Source organism: Schistocerca cancellata, chromosome 1 (genome assembly GCF_023864275.1).
Source record: "Schistocerca cancellata isolate TAMUIC-IGC-003103 chromosome 1, iqSchCanc2.1, whole genome shotgun sequence".
Classification (NCBI taxonomy): domain Eukaryota; kingdom Metazoa; phylum Arthropoda; class Insecta; order Orthoptera; family Acrididae; genus Schistocerca; species Schistocerca cancellata.
The window spans coordinates 1,029,227,762-1,029,255,008 of NC_064626.1; positions in this window are offsets into that span (position 1 = coordinate 1,029,227,762).

A 27,247-nucleotide genomic window follows, 5' to 3' on the forward strand; every position below is an offset into this window, starting at 1 on the left:
GAGAAGTAACTCACAATTGGTTCACCTCCTACTTCAGCAACAGACAGCAAAAGGCCATTATTCACAGTATTGAGAAGGGCTGTGATGAGGGGTATGAGTGAGGTACAGTCAAATGGGGGGCTCCGCAGGGATCAGAATTGGGGCCACTCCTGTTCCTTATTTATATAAATAATATGCCCTCTAATATTACAGGTAACTCTAAAATATTTCTATTTGCTGATGACACTACCTTGGTAGTGGAGGATGTTGTATGCAACATTGGCTCGGCTCTGTTTCAAGTAGTGCAGTTTATGACATACGTTCTTGCCTTGTATAATATAAACCAACTCTAAATCACAGTAAGACTCAGTTTTTACAGTTCGTAACACTCAATTCAACAAAACCTAACGTTTTAATTTCACAGAAAGGGCATATGATTAGTGAAACTGAACAGTTCAAATTTCTAGGTGTTTAGACAGATAGTAAACTGTCGTGGAAATCCCACGTTCAGGATCTTGTTCAAAGACTTAATGCTGCCATTTTTACTATTCGAATGCTATCTGAAGTGAGTGATCATTCGACACGAAAATAGTCTACTTCGCTTATTTTCATTTGCTTATGTCATATGGTGGTATATTTTGGGGCAGCTCTTCCCTTTCTAAAGGATGTTTTTGTCTCAGAAAAAGGCGATTCGGTCAGTAAGTGGTGTAAATTCACGAACCTCTTGTCGACCCCTGTTCACGTATCTGGGTATATCTCCCATACTGTCAATTATTGTTAACAGTATTAGCTTATTCACAAGAATAAGCAGCTTTCACTCAGTTAATACTCGGCAGAAATAAAACCTGCATTTGGATCGGACTTCCTTAACTCTTGTGCAGAAAAGTGTGCAATATACTGCTGCATCCATTTTCAGTAAGCTACCACTCGAATTCAAAAATCTTTGCAGTAATCTACGCGCTTTCAAATTTAAACTGAGGAGTTTCCTCGTGGCTCACTCCTTCAATTCTGTCGAGGATTTCCTTGGAAAATTGAGATGATTCTTGTTGTATTGTTGATTGCGTTTACTTAAACTTATGGTTTGACTACTTTCTGGTTCATAAACATTTTATTTTTATCAGTTATCACTTTTACGTTGTAATTTCATGTACTGACACGTTCCATGACCTTGGAGATTTGCTTCTCAGTTTGATCCTACGAAACTTGACGTGTAAATAAATAAATAAATATCGAACTACGTCTCCATGTATCAGGATGCACTCTGAGCATCCTGCGGCGTTCACAATTTTCATGAAAACTCTGGTGTGTGGAAAATAAGACAAAACTTCATGATTTACTTTACCATATGTTGAAAACCATTATTTATTAGCTCTTACAATCTTATGTTTATTGAAGACAGAATCCGTAAATATAATTTATGACACCCTGCATTATTGGGCTTGCAGCTCTGCTATATACTATTATAAAAAATACAGTGAAATTAAAACCTTACGACATATTTTCAGCTGTTTTCACACACTACTGGACTCAAAGGCTGGCAGGGAAACTTCAAGATAACTTTGCATGTCTATGAGATTTGTTTTTAAAATCTGCCAAAATAAATGAGTTGTAGAGAGCGAGGGAGAAGACATTGTTTCAACAAAGTCAATCTGTATTAACTTTGACGAAAGAATGATCTGAATTAAGATACCTAACATATTCACACACACACATACTGTGGGGACAAAAATCATGGGCGGTAGTTTCGCTCACACGGGGTATAAAACTACAGTGTACTTGCGGAGCTGACAGCATACTGCATAGTCTTCTTTGTTCAATGAGTTCGGAACACACACGTGTTATCATATTTTGCAGAGACCTTTTTTGTTCTTAGGGATACTGAGGGACTGACACTTGAGTTTCAAGCACACCGTTTCGTTAAAGAGGCTATGATTGTTGATACTATGATGGATTTTCCTCAGACTGTTTTACCATCCGATCTCGTATCTCGTATCAGCAGAGCACATTGTGAAGGTGTATCTACATAACTGCTGCAAATTATAACTGCATTGTAATATCACCGTGATTAAATGAGAGTTTCTGTTTGGAAATATTGCTGCGTTTTTTGTGGGAGTTTTTTGCTGTAAGAAAATAGAGTTATCAATGCGCTTTTGATGAAATGAGTTTGGAAGAAATGTATCATACCAACCTCGACTCCCACCTTTCACTCATTTAAACTGTATCAATAATTACAAATTTGTAGAACAAAACTGGCAAAGGGTACGCGGTTAACGAAAAATGTTTTCCATGTTATTTCCGTCCGATGGACTGTGATGCAGCAACGAGATTTACAAGGAGAATCTATTCCTTTTGTTTTGAAGACGATTTGGGAAACTGGATTTTCTAGAACTCCGATAACTTGGAAAAGGAACCATAAAATCACAGCGGCTTCGTTTTCAGTTCTAAGGGGAACCCTGCCAGAAACGCCCTTTATTTTGCTTAGTTTCATGCCGGCACATCTCTCTTATGTAAATTCCAGAGAAAGTATTTATTATATGTAATATCCATTACGGTACGTAATGTGACACTCAAGGTTAATAACAACCCGCAAACTGAAATTAGAATGCATAGGTACGATACACGAGAAAAGCCTATGCTATAAAGCTACTACAGATATAATACCCACTTAAAAATTGTCAGAAGCTTAATTTAAGCTTATAAGACATCATAAGAATAGGTTTTTTCTTGATAAAAGATCGGATGAAAATTTATTCTCCTTAGTACGTTTCATAATTTTGTACGGACGAAGACTGTTTAAATGTTCAACACTGTTGACACACAGTAAAAGAATTAGCAGTTTTTTTAAACCACTGATATGTTAGAGGCCATAACGAATGTTCGGGTTTCGTAATCGGTAGAATACTTAATAACACATTTCATCCATAGCAGAATTTAAGGCGTTTATTTCTAGTGTAATCTTATTTATTTATGTTATTACAGCAATAAATTATGTAATTAGTGTAATGTGCCGAATGTCATTCTCCAACGTAAGCTTTGTGACGTTGGTCGCTTCCATAAATGCTGTTTGTCTTCCATAGAGCACATAATTACCCAGTATTTATATTGGTTAAGTCCTGTTGCTGTTGTTCCATTATCTGCTTAGTACGTATTCCTATTAGTAATATCACGACATTAAAAATGTGCTCTCGCGTAATAAAAACAGTCTGATTAACATTTTTTCGCAACATCACGTCGTTGCTGGTGTGAGAGAAATGGAACAGCAGAACTAATCGCATAATTACGGCTGTGGGTCCTTGTCAACAGACTGCCCGATGCGTAAGCAGAGACAGGATGGTGTGTGAAACATAAAAGTGGCCTGGAAATCGAATAACTAAACCCAAACCGACTACAAATCTGATGAGTGCGACTTAAAAAATCCGTTTGCCTTCAAAAATACTTATCATAAGGTCGGAGAAAGCAATATTATGAAGGGGAGAAAACTCGATGATTCGGCAGTGTAACGTGTCGCACTCGAATATCAGTCTGGGGGCAACAAGTTTCAGGAAGCCGTCAGATGGAAGCATCTTTATAAACAGTGTGAGTGCCCTTAGTATGACGAAGTTATTAGGAATCTAACACAGGGTACTCTACTAAATCATTTGCCATTGTGTCAGCCACCACTGTCACAACTGCAAGGATACGAACTAGTCGAGTCGAGTCGAGTCGAGTCGAGAGTCGCCACGTAAGCGTGTGTGAGGGAGCTCGACTATGGAGAGGTGACCTAGAGATGGTCAGTTTGTTTTACTGTATCACCACCTTCGTGTCTATTTCAATGCAGAACGATTACATGGAGCTTTGGTTTTATTCCTGTATCAAAAATGAACTCTTACATTACCTGTGTGAGGTACATCTGCTTGACCAAAATAAAGTGGCATTACGACTTCTGAGAACTTCAGTTTCCATCAGTGGAGACTTTTGCATAAACTTTATAGTTCTGAACATGAAGTGCCTAAGTTTTGTGTAACTGGAATGAATATTATGTCCTCAGATGATGTAATAAGATTTTTATTAATATACATTCACGTTCAGAAGAAACAGAACACTTCAAATGAGATAGGACGTTCGTATTCACAGGACATGTAGCTTCGTATGTTCTGTAGAAATGAGCAGCGTTTCAGTTTCCTGTGTTCAGCATGTGCTTATTAGGCACCGGGTCTGCCATGGGCCCTGATGACTTGTTTCATGCGTGATGGCATCGACGAGTATAAGGCCTGAATACAGATCTATGGTACAGCCATCCATACTGTATTCACCTGTTTCCGAAGTTCATCTGTGGTGGTTGGCGTTGGGTCACAGCGTTGCACACGTCGTTTCACCATATCCCACACATTTTCGAATGGCGACAGGACTCGTGATCTGGCGGGCCAGGCCAAAAGGCTGACGTCCTGTGACACCAAGAGGGAACGTGTTTGTGTAGCAACAATTGGCCGTGCATAGTGTTGCTGGAAAATGGCGTCTGGGGGTGCTGTGCAGAAATGATATGCCTATGGGTCGCAGGATGTCATTCACTTTGGTCCACTGGTCACAGTGCTCTGGACTTGCACCAACTGTGATTTGTGGTAGTACCCAATAGCGCCCCTCACGATAAGGGCTTGAGTTGAAGCTGTATGCCTTGTGGGAATGCAGTCACGGTGATGGCGCTCCCCCTGTCTCCGGCGAACCAAAATGCGGCCATCATTTTCAATCAAACAGAACCTGGATACGTCCGAAAACACTATCTGATGCCATTCCTGCCCCCAGTGACGTCGTTCCATACACCACTGCCGTCTAGCACTTTTATGCACATTCGTCAAAGATAGGCGGAGAAGTGGAAAACGCACACGTACCCCTTGTCGTAGTAAACGGTGACGGACTGTCGCCCCTGATAGTGTACGACGTGTTATACTGCTCCACTGTAGCGCCAGAGCGGACGAGGACGCAGATCTGTCCCGCAATGCCTCTCGGACGAGGTGTCAATCTTATCGGGGAGGTGGTCTGGGTGGTGCGACTTGACTCATCGTGCCGTGTTCTACGGCCTTCCGTGAACCACTCTGCACACACTCATTGCACTGAAGAAACACGTCGTCCCACAAGGGTATCAATCTCCCGGATGGATGCTTCACATTCACTCATGCCAATAATGCACCCTCTTTCAAACTCACTGATCGTACAGTACAGTTCGCTCTTACACCTGTGAGGTATCTTGCAAGTCTGTTCAAGTCATACCGATCAGCTACCTTTGGTTTAGAGCGACAACGAGACGCGCAGGCACATTTTAGCGCTAGGCAGTTTTGCATCGCTATATCGACACTGTCCTTGAACCCGTGGGCTGACGTGGTTCAAATGTTAATCATTTCTGCAGAACACATTAATGCACATGTCCTGTGAACGTGGACGTTCTGTCTCTAGTCGTTCAAGATGTTCTGTTTTTTTCTGAACATGAATGTGCAAAAATAAGTCTTATTAGGGGTTGTTGTTTAGTCTCATCATTCCCACACTGCAAGGTTCAGATGGTGCACGAAAAGCCAATAAGGAGTTCGCTGTGTTCAAATAGTTTTTAATTTAAAATCAGCTTTATTTTATTTATTACGAAAAAGAACAAAACAGTGACAACAATTAGCACGTACTAATCAGACTTCCTTCATCTCTTGTTGTGAAAACGTACACCATCTCATCGAAAGTACCCCGAAACACCTGAGTAATGCAGAACTCATTGCTAAATGTCATGACAGGCAGATCCTTCAATAGAAAACGGGGCGGGAATAAAGCTGTTAAAGTAGAGAAACAATGGCAGCAGAGCGGGTCGGTCGGGAGACCTCAGAAACGTCGAACGAGGATTATTCAATAGATGTTACCTGAATAACGTATCAGTCAGGGATATTTTAGCCACGCAACAACCATAGCTAACTAAAGCCAGGTAGAATTCATGTACCGGCGGCGGACAGGGACCGTCCGGCTTTGCGGAGACTGACTGGATGTAAAAAAAGTCGTATGAAATCAACTGAGATAAACACTTTGAGCTCCAAAATGCTACCAGCTGTCCATCTAGCAAAACGGCTGTACGTATGGAGTTAAAAAGAAGGGGGTACATTCGTCGAGCAGCTCCTTGTAAGCCACTCATTTCTGTTGTCTAAACAATGCGGCTCTTGAGGTGAGAGACGCCACAGATCTGTGGGTGGCAAACGAGTTCTATGGAGGGATGAATGACGACGTACCCTGTGGCAGATGGCTGGAATAGTGTGGGTTCGGTGATTGTCTGGGGAAAGGTAGCGCCCATCGAGTGTGGCAGTGCCAATAATGGAGCAAGGGGGCGATGGCGCTAACGGTATGCGGTTGTTTTCATGGTTAGCGTGTCGTGCCGATATTATACTTACGAAAACGCTGTGACGGCAGTATTTTACAGCACTGTGTGCTGTGTAAAGCAGAAGAACAATTAGGAGAGATGATGAGTGTATCAGCATGACAATGCACCCTATCATAAAGCATCATCTCTGAAGCAACGCTTTTTTTAACAATAAAATTTGTGAAATGAACTGGCCTGCCCAGACTCCCGACCTGACCCAATAGCACATCTTTGAGATGTTTAGAACGTCAGATTCGCTCCATATGCTAGCGTCCAACACCACTACTGGCCGTGAATTCGACGCTTGCGATGAATGGGCCGCCGCTCCTCAACAGAGATTCAGATACTGGTTGGTAACTGTCCCCAACAGAGGTTTAGCCGCAATAAATACGAAAGCGGAAGACCCCCCCCCCCCCCCCCATATTACTGTCCACTAATAACTTGGTTCAAATGGCTCTGAGCACTATGGGACTCAACTGCTGTGGTTATAAGTCCCCTAGAACTTAGAACTACTTAAATCTAACTAACCTAAGGACATCACACACATCCATGCCCGAGGCAGGATTCGAACCTGCGACCGCAGCGGTCGTGCGGCTCCAGACTGTAGCGCCTTTAACCGCTCGGCCACTCCGGCCGGCCCACTAATAACTGCAATGTTTCTTCTGATTAGGTGGTGTATTTGGATATGATAATTGCCCGTCAAGCTTAACAAATTTTATAATGAAGCTATATGAAATACGTGTGCTGTCATTTACTAACAATGCGTGGAAAGTTTCACACCCAAACAACCAATGGGCGGCATTCAAATGCGTTTTGTGTGTCAGATATGACTGCGAGAATTTTGCACAGAGCATAACTTAATGATAGCTAACACTTGGTTCAAGAATCATAAAAGAAGGTTGTATACACTTAAGAAGACTGGAGATACTGGAAGGTTTCAGATAGATTATATAATGGTAAGACAGAGATTCAGGGACCAGGTATTAAACTGTAATACATTTCCAGGGGCAGATGTGGACTCTGACCACAATCTATTTGTTATGGACTGTAGATTAAAACTGAAGAAACTGCAAAAAGGTGGGAATTTGAGGAGATGGTACCTGCATAAACTGAATGAACCAGAGGTTGTAGAGAGCTTCATGGAGAGCATTAGGGAACGATTGACAAGATTGGGGGAAAGAAATACAGTAGAAGAAGCTTTGAGATATGAAATAGTGAAGGCAGCAGAGGATCAAATAGGTATAAAAACGAGGGCTAATAGAAACCCTTCGCTAACAGAAGAAATATTGAATTTAATCGATGAAAGGAGAAAATATAAAAATGCAGTAAATGAAGCAGGCAAAAAGCAATACAAACGTCTCAAAAATGAGATCGACAGGAAGTGAAAAATGGCTAAGCAGGGATGGCTAGAGGACAAATGTAAGGATGTAGAGGCGCATATCACTAGGGGTAAGATACATACTGCCTACAGGAAAATTAAAGAGACCTTTGGAGAAAAGAGAACCGCTTGCATGAATATCAAGAGCTCAGATGGAAACCCAGTTCTAAGCAAAGAAGAGAAAGAATAAACGTGGAAAGAGTATACAGAAGGTCTGAACAAGGGCGATGTTCTTGAGGACAAAATTATAGAAATGGAAGAGAATGCAGATGAAGATGAAATAGTAGATGTGACACTGCGTGAAGAGTTTGACAGAGCACTGAAAGACATAAGTCGAAACAAGGCCCCGGGAGTAGACAACATTCCATTAGAACTACTGACAGCCTTGGGAGAGCCAAGGCTAACAAAACTCTACCATCTGGTGAGCAACATGTAGGAGACAGGCGAAATACCCTCAGGCTTCAAGAACAATATAATAATTCCAATCCCAAAGAAAGCAGATGTGAAAACTACCGAACTATGAGTTTAATAAGTCACAGCTGCAAAATACTAACATAAATTCTTTACCGACGAATGGAAAAACTGGTAGAAGCCGACTTCGGGGAAGATCAGTTTGGGTTCCGTCTAAATATTGGAACACGTGAGGCAATACTGACCTTACGACCTATCTTAAAAGGAAGATTAAGGAAAGGCAAACTTACGTTTCTAGCATTTGTAGACTTATAGAAAGCTTTTGACAATGTTGACTGGAATACTCCCTTTCAAATTCCAAAGGTGGCAGGGGTAAAATACAGGGAGCGAAAGGCTAATTACAATTTGTACAGAAACCAGATGGCAGTTATAAGAGTCGAGGGACATGAAAGGGAAGCAGTGGTTGGGAAGGGAGAGTAGCCTCTCCCCGATGTTATTCAATCTGTATACTGAGCAAGCAGTAAAGGAAACAAAAGAAAAATTCGGAGCAGGAATTAAAATCCATGGAGAAGAAATAAAAACTTTGAGGTTCGCCGATGACACTGTAATTCGGTCAGAGACAGCAAAGGACCTTGAAGAGCAGCTGATCGGAATGGACAGTCTCTTGAAAGGAGGATATAAGATGAACATCAACAGAAGCAAAACGAGGATAATGGAATGTAGTCGAATTAAATAGGGTGATGATGCGGGAATTAGATTAGGGAATGAGACGCTTAAAGTAGTAAATGAGTTTTGATGTTTGGGGAGCAAAATGACTGATGATGGTCGAAGTAGAGAGGATATACAATGTAGACTGTCAATGGCAAGGAAAGCGTTTCTGAAGAAGAGAAATTTGTTAACATCGACTATAGATTAAAGTGTCAGGAAGTCGTATCTGAAAGTAGCCATGTATGGAAGTGAAACATGGACGACAAATAGTTTAGACAAGAAGAGACTAGAAGATTTCAAAATGTGGTGCTACAGAAGAATGCTGTAGATTAGATGGATGGATCACATAACTAATGAGGTATTGAACGGAATTGGGGAGAAGAGAGATTTGTGGCACAGCTTGAATAGAAGAAGGGATCAGTTGGTGGGGCATATTCTGAGGCATCAAGGAATCACCAGTTTAGTATTGGAGGGCAGCGTGGAGTGTAAAAATCGTAGAGGGAGACCAAGAGATGAATACACTAAACAGATTCAGCAGGATGTAGGTTGCAGTAAGAACTGGGAGATGTAGAAGCTTGCAAAGGATAGAGTAGCAAGGAGAGCTGCATCAAACCAGTCTCAGGACTGAAGACCACAACAACAACAAAATGACTGCTTTGAGTATTCAGTCTTCTGACTGGTTTGACGAGGCCTACCACGAATTCCTCTCCCGTGCCAAAATCTTCATCTCAGAGTAGTATTTACAACCTACGTCATCAGTTATATGGTGGATGTATTCCAATCTTGCGCAACATAGTTGATCTTTGACGTTATGTCGACGTTGGCTAATGTTACTTTCTGTATTTCGTCAAACTTCCTGATGGAGGCGGTCTGCATACATGCACCCATACTCGCGAGAAGTTTCCGGTAGTTAACAGCCTTCGCGTGCTCTATGTTGCTTCTGTGCTTAACGCCTGAATATTTCATTTTAGAGAGTGGTGTCAGCTAATCGTGAAGGTGCAGAGATATGTCGCGTCCTACGCACATAATGCCAAATTTCCTTTGTGGTATGGTAAAGCAGGAGCTATAAAGGAGTGGTAAGGAGCCGGACTAATATTAATTCAGACATTCTGTAAAACGAATTTATTAAAAAACAGTTTTTACTCAATAACTTTTTTGTCATCAGTCTTCTGTCTGGTTTGATGCGGCCCGCCACGAATTCCACTCCTGTGCTAACGTCAATTACTTTCTGGATCTTTATCCAGTTTCTGTCTTCCTCTACAGTTTTTGCGATCTGCACCTTCCTCCAGTACCATGGTAGTAATTCCCTGATGTCTTAACAGATGTCCTATCATCCTGTCCCTTCTCCTTGTCAGCGTTTTCCACATATTCCTTTCCTCTCCGGCTCTGCGCAGCAACTCCTTGTTCCTTACCTTACCACCTCACGTAATTTTCGACATTCATCTATAGCACCATATCTCAAACGTTTCAATTCTCGTCTTTTTCGGTTTTCCCACAGTCCATGTCTCACTGCAGTACGGTGCTGCTCTCGAAACGCCCATTCTCAGAAATTTCTTCCTCAAATAAAGGCCTATGTCTGATAATTGTCTTCGCCAGTAATGTTCTGTTTGCCAGTGCTTATCTGATTTTTGTCCTCCTTTCACCTTACGTAATGGGTTAGTTTGATCCCTAGGTGATCTCCAATTTTCATGTTATTTCTCTTGCTGTTCCCATTTCTTCTACTTTTCACTATTTCTGTCTTTCTCTAATTAACGATCACTCCATATCCTGTACTTAAAATACTGTTCATTCCAATCAACATATCCGTAATTTTTCTTCTCTGTCACTGAGGATAGCAATTTCATCTGCGAATTTATCATAGATAGCCTTTCACACTGAATTTTAAACAGACTCTTGAACTTTTATTTCATTCTTCGATGTATGGATTGAACAGTAGGGGCGAAAGTCTACACAGCTGCTGTACACCGTTTTTAATCCGAGTATCCCGTTCTTGGTCGTCCACTCTTATTATTCCCTCCGTGTTCTTGTACATATTGTGTATTACCCGACTGTCCCTTCAGATTATCCCTGTTCTTCTCAAAATTTAGAACGTCTTGGTGCCATTTCATGTTTTCGAACGCTCTTGGTCGACATACCCAATGAATGTGCAGTGTATTTTGTTCAGTCCCTCTTCAGTTATCAAAGGCAATTGCCTCCCTGGTGCGTTTACCGTTTCTAAAGCGAAATTAATCGTCATCTGATAGATCGTCAACTTTTTTTCCGTAAAGCTGAATGTATTATGATTCTCTCACTTATCGGGTCTTGCTACATTCGGAACTGAGTGGATGACGTTTTTCCGAAAGTCTAATGTCATGTCGCCAGTCTCAAACAATCTACGCACCAAAGTTAACAGCCGTATTGTTGCCAATTCAAATGGTTCAAATGGCTCTGAGCACTTTGGGACTTAACATCTGTGGTCATCAGTCCCCTAAACCTAACTAACCTAAGGACATCACACACATCAATGCCCGAGGCAGGATTCGAACCTGCGACCGTAGCAGTCGCTGTTGCCAGTTGCCCCATTGATTATAGAAATTCTGATGGAATGTTATCACTCCCTTCTGCATTATTTTATCTTAAATCTTCCAAGGTTGTTTTAAAATCTAATACTCGATCCCCATCTCTTCCCTATCAGCTCCTATTTCGTCTTTTATCACATCATCAGGCAAGTCTTCCCTCTCGTAGAGGCCTTGAATCTACGTTTCCACCTATTTGATGTCTCTTTTGCATTCAACAATGCCATTCCCATTGCACCCTTAGTTCAAATGGTTCAAATGGCTCTGAGCACTATGGGACTTAATACCTGAGGTTATCAGTCCCCTAGAACTTAGAACTACTTAAACCTAACTAACCTAAGGACATCACACACATCCATGCCCGAGGCAGGATTCGAACCTGCGACCGTAGGGGTCGCGCGGTTCCAGACTGAAGCGCCTAGAACCGCTCGGCCACTCCGGCCGGCGCACCCTTAGTGTTAGTGCCCTTGGTTTTAATTTCACAGAAGGTCGTTTTGACTATTCTATATGCTGTGTCAGTCCTTCCAGTAATTACTTCTTTTTCTATTTCTTCACATTTTTCATGCTGCCATTTTGCCGTAACTTCCGTGCAGTTCCTATTTATTTCGTTCCTAAGTAACTTGTATTTCTGTTGTCCTCAATTTCCCTGATACTACTATACGCTCTTCTTCCGTCGATCATTGAAGTATTCTTCTTTTATACATATTCGAGGTTACCTTCTTTGCACCTATGTTTTCCTTTCCAGCTTCTGTGACTGCCGTTTTTAAAGATGCCCCTTCCTTTTCCTGGACTGCCTGCTGAGCTCTTCATCATCTCGGTATCTATAGCCTCAGACTACTTCAAGTATGTCGGGCGTCAGTCGCAGTCCTTTGAATACCAAAATAACTGTCACGGATGCCCGAACAACAGGGACTTACATGCATTTACAAAAGAAAATAGTGCATTGAGAATGGCTAGCTACTTGCCGAAATCTGGATTTGCGTAATAAAATTTACAAAAGGACGACTGATTGCTGCACTCTATTAATTATAAGTCACATAACAGTCGCTGAGTGTACCCACTCTCCGAATGGAAGGTAACCTGACTCTTTGTACTGCTCCCAAATAGCCAATCACGCACCGACCTGTGGAAACATTTCTCCACAAATACGTAAACTGCTGCGAAGCCGTTAATACTGCTTGGGCAACTGTGAATAACACCACACCAACTCTCGCCAGACACATCACCCACTGGGATGACATACAACTCCGCTACACGCAAGTCTCCTTTTGAAATGAACACACCTCAAAGAACTCTAAAGGTCCGGGATGCAACTCTCAACCAGTCTTAGGATTTCTTTCTGCCATTTAACGTCTCTTTTAATAATTCTGGCAATGATTTATTAATGTGAAAAAAGTCCTCACCATAGTTCGGAGTCCACTTACATTACACGTCCCCGTATAGTTGGCTAGATTATTGAAAGGTCGGATATAGACGAGTTCGTGCCATCTCTAGCAGGACCACGTGTGATAAAGCGCTATACTGTTCAGATCAGCTTTCGGCCTGAGGGCATTTTTTACTAACCTGTCTAATCACAAGGTTGTTCTCCTACGACTAACCAACGGCCGAATGGTAACGATTCAGTCAGACTGAGATAGTAGACCTCTCTAAAAAAGCTTTAAGTTTGAAAGGTAGTTTGTACATTTAAATTCACACAAGTCAATTACACAGGTGGAAATAAAGTGACTGAAAATTGAAAGTGAACGACTTTGCACAAATGGGAATAAAAAAGCCGTACTTGGAGAGAGACTGAGGGCGGTAAGTGCAGTAACACAGTGCATCATCACTTTAACGGAGTAAGAACCACGTGGTGTCAGTGAATAAACTCGAGAAATAACGCACGTGATTTGGTGAATTCTAAAACACTGTCTTAAAGTCGACATGTTAGCGTTTATCGGTGATAGTACCAATGTTCTCGAGGAGTTTTTCATGCTCGTCGCCCTTCGTTCCGGATGTCAGCAGCAAACTTAAGACATATATTGTAAGTAGGCTATTTAGGTTTTTATGTTGGTGACGCCAAGTAGCGCTGTGTATTAAAATCGCTGATGTGCTGTGTGCAGTCTGTGGCTGGTTGGACTCATTGTTGGATTATTCGCTCGTGTAGTGTGGGGCAGTTGGATATGAACAGCCCGTAGCGTTGGGCAGTTGCAGGTGAGCCGCCAGCAGTGGGGACTGTAGGAAGAGACATGCCAAAGTTTTGAGATGTTAATACGGGTGGACGATTTGGACGTGTGTCCGTCAGAAAAAGGAAATTTCTTAAACTGGATGTCACATATATATAATGACTTTTGAACATTATCAAGGTAAATACATTGTTTGTTCTCTATCAAAATCTTTCATTTGCTAACTATATGCCTGTCAGTAGCTAGTGCCTTCAGTAGGTAGAATCTTTTATTTAGCTGGCAGTATTGGCTCTCGCTGTATTGCAGAAGTTCGAGTAACGAAGATTTTTGTGAGGTCAGTGATTCATGAAGGGTATAGGTTATTATTAGTCAGGGCTATTCGTTTGTAGGGATTATTAAAAGTCAGATTGCGTTGCGCTAAAATATTGTGTGTCAGTTTAGAAATGATCAGAAAAGGTAAAGAGAAAACTGTCTGTGCACGTTCAGTTTTACTCAGCTGTTTCTGTATCAAATAACGTAGGTGTTCATCAGCACAGTCTTTCTTTACATTCAAAGGGCAAGTTTCAATACTACTTATGTGTCACTGAGTTCGACGAGCAGATACTTAAGAACTTTAACACAACACTAAAGATCAAAATACTTTGTCTCTTGATTTTATTTACCTATTATCTTTTTATCTACCTAGTGGAAAATTATTCCATTTTCGAAGAACCATATGCATGCAAAAAGTAAACAACCACTGAAGAGATGCAGATACTCTCGTGAGCTGGAAAACTACACCCAAGTACTCATTTCTTCAGTTAGTGACGTATACATTTCAGAGTGTCACCATGAAAAAAACATTGCAGTGATTGTCCTACTACGGAACTACTATGGTACCGATACTCGAATAATTGGTGACGAGAAAGTATCTGTAAACGTAGTATACTGCGGTGGAATGTGTGCTATAGGACACCGTCAAAATTCGAACCAATGAATATTATAAACGTAGCTATTCAAAACTAACATTTACTTTGACGTAGTGAGTATGAAATTCTGAAACACGAGTATTAACGAGTGAAAACTTTCCGTCACATGTTATATAGCTCTTATCTCTGAAGGAGACTGGTGTGAGCAATTTATCAGACACCACAATACCAATTTATCACACAACACAATACCAATTTCGCAGAAGACAAGTTCCAGAGCCGTTATTGCACAACTCTGTACCAGCGTCGTACATCTGGCGATTTCTAATTGTTCCGCAGCTCCGTGATGGCACCTTCAGTCGTCCGGGCGTACGGCTGCAAGCCGCAGGAAGCGGCGAAGAGTGACATCTCCAACTAGTTTTATTCGGATGGATTTGAATGTAAATAACGGTTACTCATAGCAGCTTAAAATTATGTTTTTCGAATCCACTGGTAAAATCTAAATCTGTCTGCTGTGAATTAGGTTTTAGTGTTACTGAATAAACCAATACGTGAGGGAGAGTGTACTTATTCTACGAGGGACCTTCATCAAGTAATGCAACGCATTTTTTTTCTCGGCCAATTTCGGTTGAAAAATGTGGAATTTGTTGTGGGACATCGTGAAATATTTCCGTTACAGTCCTATAGTTTTATGAAGTTCCCATAGGTGGCGGCGCTATACGTGGCCTTCAAAAGTCGTATGTAACGAAGATATGTTCCAAGCAGAGAGCTGTTTTTGGGTTTCTGTCAGCGGAAAACCAGAGCATCGCAGTTATTCTTAGCCGCTCGCAGAATGTCTACAGATACCTGGCAGTGAACAAAAGCACGGTCAGTCGTTGGGCTAGGCGTCCTTCATTATCGCAACAAGCAAAACCTGTCCGATGTCCCACGTGCCGGCCGGCTGCACACAGCTGTCAGTCCTCCAATGCTGCAACGTGCGGCCACTCTCATTTTAAGTGATCGACGGGTCACATGAGACACTTCGCTGTACAGCTTCATGTCTCTGTTGGTAGTGCTCACACACTGGTCCACCTCTTGGATTCTCAAAGGTGTGTGCCCGCTGCGTTCTCGCCCCTTGTAAGATCGTAAAGACCAGTGAAAGACCATATGTGTGGAATTGCTTACACGTTACGAGACCGATCGTGACAATTTTCAGGCGAACACCGTCACATGCGAAGAAACATGGGTTTATCACTTCGAACCGGAAACAAAATGCCAGTCCTTGAAGTGGCTCTGATGCATCTACTCAAGCAACATTACTAAAACAAAGAATAAATTGACTTTAAACAGAAATCAAAATAAATCACTGGAAAGGACACTGTTAGAATTAACTGGGGCAGACGGCCGTAGTTGATGGTGGATGCATCTTTGTTAGTAGACAAACTGACTTCTAGAAAACTGCTATAAATTTGGAAAAGATTACGTATTTTAATACCACCATCAGTTTTGCGGGGCCGGTATCTGTTATTTACGGGCAAAACGGAATAATAACTTGGAGACTGTCGCCAGATCACTTTCCTTCCATTATTTCCCTTCCCCCCCGCCCCCCCCCCTACAAAAAAAACTTTTACAATCAGCCGCAGGCTGACGGACGCTATATCTTTGAAACATTGTTTATGAAATTGATTTACATAACTTATTTAGTTTTCAAGTTATTTATATTAAATAAATATATAAATTATTTAGATCTCAATTTATTTACAGTACAGAAATAATACAGCGCACATCTTTTTGCTTTCCATCGTTTTGGCGACGTTAAATTTGCATGAAATTACTTGGATCTGTCCATGTAATGATTCAGCACCCAACCAGCTCTCCTTCGAAGAAAAAGTTCAATGCCACACCCTCAGCTGGTAACTCTATTGCAACGGCCTCCTGGGACTGTGAAGAGGTTATTCCCTTTGCCGGCCGGAGTGGCCGAGCGGTTCTAGTCGCTACAGTCTGGAACCGCGCGATCGCTACGGTCGCAGGTTCGAATCCTGCCTCGGGCATGGATGTGTGTGATGTTCTTAGGTAGTTAGGTTTAAGTAGTTCTAAGTTCTAGGGGACTGATGACCTCAGCAGTTAAGTCCCATAGTGCTCAGAGCCATTTGAACCATTTTTATTCTCTTTGATATCCTCCCTCATGGTGCAACGATAAACTGTGAAGTGTATTATACTGCCATCAGAAAATTCGAGAAATGACTTCAGTCTGTTCGTCGCGACAAGAATGAAAACGAACTTGTCCTTCTCCATGACAAAGCAAGGCCCTACAGAAGTCTGCGGACTCGAGAGGAACACACAAAACTTCATTGGACTTCTGTTCCTCACCCACTCTACAGTCTGAATCCCGCACCCTCCATCTGTTCGCCCATACAAGGACGCGCTCCGTGGGAAGCAGTTCGTGGGTGATGGGGAATTTATTGACTCAGGAAGACAATGGCTGCACATACAGGCCTCCAAGTAAGCTGGCGTAAGGTCGTCGCAGTGAGATTATCTACATCTACATCTACATCCATACTCCGCAAGCCACCTGACGGTGTGTGGCGGAGGGTACTTTGAGTACCTCTATCGGTTCTCCTTTCTATTCCAGTCTCGTATTGTTCGTAGAAAGAAGGATTCTCGGTATGCTTCTGTGTGGGCTCTAATCTCTCTGATTTTATCCTCATGGTCTCTTCGCGAGATATACGTAGGAGGGAGCAATATACTACATGACTCCTCGGTGAAGGTATGTTCCCGAAACTTCAACAAAAGCCCGTACCGAGCTACTGAGCGTCTCTCTTGCAGAGTCTTCCACTGGAGTTTATCTATCATCTCCGTAACTCTTTCGCGATTAGTAAATGATCCTTGTAACGAAGCGCGCTGCTCTCCATTGGATCTTCTCGATATCTTCTATCAACCCTATCTGGTACGGATCCCACACTGGTAAGCAATATTCGAGCAGTGGGCGAACAAGTGTACTGTAACCTACTTCCTTTGTTTTCAGATTGCATTTCCTTAGGATTCTTCCAATGAATCACAGTCTGGCATCTGCTTTACCGACGATCAACTTTATATGATCATTCCATTTTAAATCACTCCTAATGCCTACTCCCAGATAATTTATGAAATTAACTGCTTCCAGTTGCTCACCTGCTACTTGTACCTAAATGATAAAGGATCTTTCTTTTTATGTAATCGCAGCACATTACACTTGTCTACATTGAGATTCAATTGCCATTCCCTGCACCATGCATCAATTCGTTGCAGATCCTCCAGAATTTCAGTACAATTTTCCATTGTTAGAACCTGTCGATGTACTACAACATCATCCGCAAAAAACCTCAGTGAACTTCCGATGTTATCCACAAGGTCGTTTATGTATATTGTGAATAGCACCGGTCCTACGACACTCCCCTGCTCCACACTTCAAATCAAACTTACTTCAGAAGACTTTTCTTCACTGAGAAGGACATTCTGCGTTCTGTTATCTAGGAACTCTTCAATCCAACCACACAATTGGTCTGATAGTCCATATGCTCTTACTTCGTTCACTAAACGACTGTGGGGAACTGTATCGAACAACCTGCTGTCAGGAAAAAAAAAATTTAGCATTATTCATTTAACGCCTGTCGTACGTAAAAGGTTAACGTCGCTTACTAGTAGACTTTGACTATCGACGTAACGATCTTGTTCATGGATACACAGGGTAATTTTTCGGCTGTAGCGCACTGCGTAAATCCAAATATGATCCTACTTTGAAGCGAATTTCTGTGCCGAGACAAGTGTTAAATAAAATGCGCTATAATTGTACCCGATCTGATGACTTAGTGGAGAACGAACTATAGTCTATGTCCGACACCGCGTTTGTCACGATTATACTTTCAAGATGTAAATAGTTCTCGCTGACATTAACTATTCTTAAATACCTGAAGCTTTAGTGAATTAACTGCCCAGTTGATTTTCTTAGAAAGTCGGTCACTTCATTCCACTGCAAATATCGTTAACTTTTTTGTCTTCACCAAAAAATTAATTTAGCATCTGTATTGCCTTCAGTGGTAAAGAGTGTTCTACCGTGGAACACTTTTCAGACTTTCGCCTCTAGGCAGGTCTGTAATAGAAGTTTGAAATATTCTCTTATTCCATTTTTCAATTATGGCAGCCACTTTCTTACGTGTTGGAGACTTTTTCAGAAATTACAAATATAACTCCGGAAAATTAAGACTTTTCCAAGTGCCAAAGTATGTTCCTAGGTACAACATGGTCGTGCACCTAGGAACAAATATTCTATTGAAATTCAAAGCGTTACGCAGCGTCTCTCGTGGGTATTGCTTCGTACGACATTGTAGACTCTCTAGAAAGGAGTACCTATGAACAAACATCAAGTGCTCTCAGCTGCACTATCTTCTCAGTAAAATATTCTTCACTATCATCTGTCCCTTCTTCTGGTCAGTGTTTCTCACATATCCCTTTCCTCGCCGATGATCCAGAGGACCTCCTCATTTCTTACTTTATCAGTCCACCTGATTTTCAACATTCTTCTGTGGCACTGTGTCTCAAACGTTTCGATTCTCTACTGTTCCGATTTTCCCACAGTTCATGTCTCACTGCCATACGACGCTGTGCTCCAAATGTACATTACAAGAAATTTCTTCCTAAAATTAAGATCTGTGTAGGTACTAGCAGACGTCTCTTGACCAGGAACACTTTTTTTTTTCTACAGCTAGTCTGCCTTTCATATACTTCTTTCTCCGTCCATCATTAGTTATTTTTCTGCCTATGTAACAAATATCTTAACATAATCTAATCGGACAATTTATCCAGACTTTAAGTTTCTCGCTGTTCTCAACTCTGCTACTTCTCATTACTTTCACTCTCCTTCGATTTACTCTCGGTCCGTATCCTTTAGTCATCAGACGGTTTATTCCATTCAGGAGATGCTGTAACTCTTCTTCACTTTCTCTGAGAACAGCAATGTCATCAGCGAATCTTATCATTGATATCGTTTCATCTTGAATTTTAATTTCGTTCTTTAACCTTTTATTTCCGTCATTGCTTCTTCGACGTGTAGACTGAACAGTAGGTGAGAAATGCTACATCCCTGTTTTATGACCTTTCTTATCCGTGCAATTCGTTCTTGGTTATCCTTCTAGGTTCCTGCACATATTGTTTATTACCCGTCTTTTCCTATAGCTTACCCCTATTTCTTAAAGAATTTCGAACATCTTGCACAATTTTACATTGTCGAATGCTTTCGCCAGGTCGATAAATGGTACTGACGTGTCCTGATTTTTCTTTACTGTTGCTTCCCATATCAACCGTAGCATCAGAACTGCTTCTCTGGTTCATTTACCTTTTCTAAAGTCGAACTGATCATCATCTAACGTATCCTAAATTTTCTTGTTCATTCTTGTCTATAATATTCTTGTCAGAAATTTGGATTCATGAGCTGTTAAACTGATTGTGCGACACTTTTCACACTTGTCGGCTCTTGGAACCCTGAGAATTGTGTGGATGATGTTTCTCCGAAAGTCTGATTGTATATCCCTATGGCTCATTCGTTCTACACACCAACATGAATAGTTGTTTTGTTGCCACTTCCCCTAATGATTTTAGAAATTCCAATGGGATGTTGTGTTCCTTCTACCTTACTCGATTTTAAGACTACCAGAGCTCTTGCAAATTCTGAATCTAATATTGGACCCCTATCTCTTTCCTAAAACTCCTATTTCTTCTTCTGTCACGTCATCAGCAAGTCCTCTCCCTCGTGCAGACCTTGAACCTACTCTTTTTTACCTATTCGTTCTCTTCTCTGATTAGGCCCCTATAATAGACAACTGAAAGCCTAGAACCTCTTACGGAGGTAATAACATGTAGTTACAAAGCTTTCTTTTTTCTTGTGCTCATACTGTTCCGCTGAGTATTGAAGGAGAGCTCACAGTTCCGATAACAGTTACACAGTTCTTGATTACAGCAATCAAACATTCTGTTGATTACCACAGAAGTAACTGCAAACTAACTTGGGAAGACTGACGATACAGAATTTGGTTCATCAAAATGAATCTCACAAGTAAGATTTTATTACTACTGTAGGAATGCAGCTCATGTTCTTGCGAAGGACAGTTGTTTTCCATGGGTGAATATGAACAATCCTAATTCATTTCCACAGTACAGGCATGATCAGGCCCTCCATTTCTTCGATAACAAGCATATAGCTGGAGCATTCCACCTCTTCATTTGTTCTGGACTTCAGCCTAGATCGAAATTTATGAGTACATCACATGTGGAAGTTACCGATCCTAGTTGTGAAGTGCGGACGACCTTTTGCAGCAGTAGTTTTTGGAAGACTCTGTCTTTTACACACACTCAGAGCTGGTGTGTTAACTTTAATCTCTTCCCTTGACTGTTAAATACTTCCATGACGACCCGATCTGGCGTCCTCGAGTCCTAGCGGCAGCACGAATGCGTGCCTCATCGACCTTGGTTCAATATGCGGGTCCTTTAAACGAATGCAAATGCCAAAAATCATAAGTAAATTTAGTCCATCAACAAAGGAAGTATCTTACAAAACAATTGTCCGAGAAATAATTAAATATTGATCAACAGTATTTCATCCGTATCAAATTAGTGTGATAGAGGAGGTACAGTAGATCCAAAGACGAGCAGCACTTTTCATTGAGGTTCACCTGGTAAGTGCTGATGCGTGAAGGATGTTAACACGTTCCTCTAAATTCTGCTCTTTCGTATTCATAACATACAACAAGGGCAACTATGTTGCCAGATCGCTCGCTGTGTTTTCAGTATCAGTAGTTTTCTCACACACCTCAAGTTTTCCCTATGGCTTGCCTGTTCCAACAGCGGGCAGTCTGCGGCTAGGTCACTGGAGCGGGGAAACTCTTGGTGGCTCCCAGCGTGAATTTAAAGTACAATAGCGCACGCACATCCCAGCGGCGCCCTGTTTCCGCCGCTGGGTCTAATTCGGGTACGCAGATTGCTCTGCGATCCTTAAAATTGCCGCTCATCAAATATGGATAAGTCGATTTGGCTTACCCCCCACCCTACAAATTACTGAGTCCGTGTGGTAATCTACATGGTAGCGCCAGGTTTTGGTGGAATGGGGCTCTGGTGGCCTTGAGAAACTAAGGGCTGGACGGTGAGGTGGGTTTCTCTCCCTACGCCTCCCCCGTGGTGCATAGCAAGTAATCAGAGTTCCACCCAGCATGTTGCCAGTCTTCTCTCCACCCCCGGGCACTGTCGACCAGCGGGATGTAGATTTAACTCACGTAAACAGTTTTCAAATTCAAAGAAGTCCTCGTATTTTCTCTAATTATTACTTACAAAAAAGGACATGGACAATACAAATTTGCTACCACCTAATAATTAATGTAGATTAGTGGAACTTCGGGAATGCATTTGTATAGGTAACATATTTAAGTGATTAACATTGCAAGACCACCGTACAGTCTAAGTGCGAGATAGGTCATAAGAAATGTGAAATGCTGCTGTATTAATACCGCTTTAACAGCCAGAATGTTGAATGCAAGCACGAGGACGTGTATGTATTTTGTTGTACAGATGCCGGATGTCAGTTTGTGGAATTCCATGCATGTTGTACTTGGACGCTCAATATGGGGACGATTAATGCTCTTTGTAGATGACGCTGGAAATGTCGTCCGATGATGTCCCAAGATTGGAGACGGATCTGGTGATCGATAATTCCCAAGTGACATGTCGGCAGACTGTAGAGCATGTTGGGTCAAAACAGCGGTATGTGGGCGAACGTTATCCTGTTGGAAAACATCCCCTGGAATGTGGGCCAGCTGAATATGTTCCAAATCCAGAATTAATCACTACACGAGTTTATGACTATAGCATTTGTTAAAAAAATAAAGTCAGCTACTACGTAGCACAATTTTCGATATCCTCCTGCAAAACGTGACGCTCCTCAGTGATATGACATCCATAGCGACTGCAGAAACCAAAGTTAAGAAGCTAGCCGATGTAGGCACACAAAATGAGAGCATGACTGGGCTATTAGGCGAGGTGGGAGGCCCAAACAAATAAAAAAAAAGTGAGAGGAGGCAATGCTGTGGGAAAAGTATATACACACCAGACGATGTTCGAGTCGCTTTCGGGCCAAACTTATTTTTCAGTTAAAACATCAGATTGTTTAAATTTGCACCTCCAGAATGCTGTATCTTGTGTATTCCTTTCTGTTATTGTTTGCTTCATTTAAATATTAAGATATAAAATGAACTTCTTACAGACGTGAACGGTCACTGTTTCGTCCCTGATACAAAAAAAAAAAAAAAAAAAAAAAAAATTAGAAAATAATGGTGGGTACAGTAACATCGTCTGTATCCAGTGAGGTACGAAAATCACAATAGGAAGGCTACACTAGATTGCACATTATGCTCTGCACAATAATTCCATTCTGGACGTTTGACGTTCTAGGTTTTCGTAACAGCCGGTACGAATGCGTACGAGTAACGTTAAAGTTAGAGATGTTCAAAGCTACCACCCTGCATTTACAAAGACTTTCCTACTCGCTGGATCATACTTTGCTGGGCCCGGCGCAACACCATTGCCGAAGCTGTATGCTAAAAAGCTGTTAGGACGTGTACGTCCATGGGTGGAGTGCAGGAACCTACTTCTTTTAACTGGTCCACAAGTATAAATCTAGAGGATTAGGCCCTGGGAAACTTGGAGACCAGAACACGGGACATGCACCGCGAAGCTATTTCACTGGAAATGCTTCATTTAAATAGTTAGGCAGATTCATTCCGAAGTACCGTCATGCTGAATCCATAGCTGTCGCCAACACCAAGTAGGACATTTTCATGCTCCAGGCCAGAATTGCAAAGAAGTGGACGATACAGTGACGCATTCAACTTGTCCAGGAACAGGTGAATACTCAAAAACATTCCTCCCACCAATCCCACCCACAGCTTTATGCCAAATTTTGTGTGGAAGTCACATTCACAGGTGGCATGGGGTTTGTGTTACAACAAATAATGAGTCTTGTGGAGGTTGAAAGCACCTTCACGTTCGTTATCATCCACTTGGTGAAAAAGCTGTTCTCCAAATTGTACTCGCCGAATGCGGTCTTGTGACTGCTGTTGTTAACATATGCATGGGTGCAGTTCTTCTTCGAGTAACACTTCAACAAGCAGTTTTTGAGATATTCGGAACTGGTCCGCAATATGACGGGTACTTCTTCAAGTTGACTGGTAAACAGTTTCAAGAATCGCGTCCTCTGCTGGTGGAAGAAGTCAGGTCCTTGGACGACCACTATCCATTACTTTTGGACTAAAGCGTTGCTCCAGGCGATGAAGAAGATTGTTATTGGGATGGCGTCGTTGAGAGTACCGTGCAGTACCCCTATGCACGGGCGACAGAAGCAGCTAATTTATCGGATGCACTCGGCAACAAATGCATACCGACGTATTCATCCGTCAGTGTTCTCCATCGGGAAGCCGTGATGCACAAACTTGACAGGGCCAGTATTGGTAGTGCATTGCACGGTTATCAGACACATGCACAGAATTTAATGGGTCCCCTTACCGCCTGATGACTATTGCCACTTAACAAAATGATGTCCTGCTCACAAACGACGAAAATAAAAAAAAAATATGTAACGTAACGAGGCTCCGAACCTCAGCTCCTACGTGGATGTGGGTGAGAGAACCCCATAGTATACTCAGATTTTTTTTTTTTTTTTTGCATTTTGTTCGTTATTGTTCGGTGTATTTAATCGTAGCAGATGTCACATGACATCCTTTGAAGTTCGTTGGTGATCCTTACACTCACTTTTTTTTATTAGAGTTGCCAGCCAGCTCTCTGACCGAACACGCTCAGCTACCGCGCCGGCAGTCAGTCAACTACGCCGGATGGTATATCACATTTGCGCAGAACACGTTCCTATGTTCATTCCAATGCGCTGTAAGCTGTAACAGTCCGGCCTGCTCCTCCTTTTGCGTACGAGAGTTTTGAAAATACACACGGTCTGATTTTGGTAGATACACTTTTGTCTTAGGATAAGTAGTAGCGTATTCATACTATGGGCACGCCTCGAGCCATCGCCATCCATCACAAAGAAACTTAGAGACTGACTGAAAAATTAAAAAAAAACATATGAACAGCGTCCCCAAGGATGGGTATTGAGATCGACAAACTATGTGGGCGTTTTCATTGAGGAAGAACTTGAGACTGAGAAAGAAAATAAAAAGAAACCAATAATCAGTTACATGCTTTACACTGGTATAGTCCCCGGAAAGATCTGTAGATCGGAAACATTGTATCCAGTGTATTTGGCTGCCTGTAACAAAAATAACATATCTTACTTGTTTAAGATCTAGATCTCCGAAAGCCGAGTGTTTTCCGCATTACAGGCGAATATGGCGTATCTTGTGTGGGGCAACGTATTAGAACAGATGTGCATCACACATCAGCTAAAAACAACCAAACAAATCATCTGTCGCCGCGCAGTGCCGCAGATATGGTCATTAAATAAAATACAAGATTATCGTGGAGCTAATGCAATGTTTATAGAACTGCGTAATTAAGGAGTCTGTCGAAATGCAGATGACGGAAAAGCTAATAAACCTCGGTAGAAGTTTTAATTTAAACAATGCTTGGTATTCCGGTACAGAATTTATCCACATATCTCCTGCCATCTCATTCATCAGAACTGAAAAACGCTGAAAGAACGTGCGTTTCACTGGATGATAAGAGATAAGATAAGGGTAAGATCTTGTGGGACCAAATTGCTCAGGTCATCAGTCCCTAAGCTTACACGCTACTTAATCTAACTTAAACTACCTCCTCCTCTTGTGATTCTTGAACTGAGTTTCCGTTGTTACTAGCTGAAATTTATTACAGAACTCAGTTATTCTCCTCTCTCATCACTTGTCCCAAACTTATATTCTCCTTCCCCCACAACAGCATTCGAATCCTCCATGACTATTAGATTTTCTTCTCCCTTCCCTACCGAGCGAGGTGTCGCAGTGGTTAGCACAGAGGAGTCGCACTCGGGAGGACGACGGTTCAATACCGAGTCCGGCCATCCTGATTTAGGTTTTCCGTAATTTGCCTAAATCGCTCCAGGCAAATGCCGGGATGGTTCCTTTGAAAGGGCACGGCCGATTTCCTCCCCTAATCCGATGAGACCGATGACCTCGCTGTTTGGTCTCTTCCCCCAAACAATCCAGTCCAAATCTCCCTTCCCTACCACGTTCAAACATCTGACATTCCACGCCTCGACTCGTAGAATGAAACCCGATGGTTATCCAGTCTTTTTCTTATGGTCACCTCACCCTTGGAAGTCCCCTCCCGGAGATCCGAATGGGGAACTATTCCGGAATCTTTTGCCAATGGAAAGGTCATCATGACACTTTTTTAATTACAGGCCACATGTCCTGTGGCTACACGCTATGTGTCTTTAATGCAGTAGTTTCCATTGCCTTCTGCATCCTCATGCCGTATATCATAGTGCTCTGAACCTCTGTCCGCTCCTCCGTCCTCTTTCACAAGGGCGTTCGCAGAATGAGGATAAGTTCTTATGCCCGAAGTCTCCGATCGCCAGTGCTGATTATTAGTCAAAACGTAAGCGGCGGTAGATTTTGAACCTGGGACCTAGGACGTTTTGATTATTAACGGAAGACGCTACCCCTGGACCACGGCATTATCAACAGCCATTAAAGAATCATATTGCCCTATCTCTTATATTTGTTTCATCTTTTGAAGGGTAGCCATTACTAGACTTACTCTTAACTAATAATATTTATAATGATCCGGTATCAGAGATAAAATACCGGTGGCACAACAGTGTCAAATTTGAGCCCAAACCAGTTATAACATCAATTAAAGGTTTCAACTCAAGCTCGAAAAATACTTGTGGTAAAAGAATTTAAAATCCCCAATACTACGGCAAAATGCATGTTGTAACTCTTAAAAAATTTATAATAACAAACTGACAGCAATTCAAACCTAAAAACAATATTCAGATAAATCCAATTTAGCAAACGCGCTTGAAATACTCAACGAATTACAGCGGAACCACCTTATCACAGACATTGTAAACGCCAGTTTTTCACGTGCCACAATTTCAAATTTGCTAATCTACTGTACAGGAGTACCGAATAATTTTAAAACAAGTTTAAGGGCGAAACTCCTTCAGATGAACGCCAAATCAAGAGACATGAACTGTTCAGTTACAAGAGGTAATTACGTAACTCAAGAACAGACCTGCAGCTTTAAAGGTTATCCGCTGCTACTTCTGAAGTCTTATTTTATTTCACACGTCTGTGTTGCGCACGCTTCGTCGCAGTACATTACACACATCAATAAATTGGTGTGATAAGACCTGAAACCTAAGTCAGTTACCACAGGTCCCACATATGCACACAAATAATGGGCCCCATCAGGGCAAACTGAGTGAAACTCTTGTAATATGATCAGTTAAAACAAACAAATGATCAGTCAAGAAATAGTGGAACTAATGGCGGCCCACAAGAGCAGACTCATTAACAACTTTGAAAGATGAACAACTAAAACACACAGATGCCGAATGACTCAACAATAAGATTACTCAGATTCAAAAAATGATTCACATGGCTCTGAGCACTATGGGACTTAACATATGTGGTCATCAGTCCCATAAAACTTACAACTACTTAAAGCTAACTAACCCAAGGACATCACACACATCCATGCCCGAGGCAGGATTCGAACCTGCGACCGTAGCGGTCACGCGGTTCCAGACTGAAGCGCCTAGAACCGCACGGCCA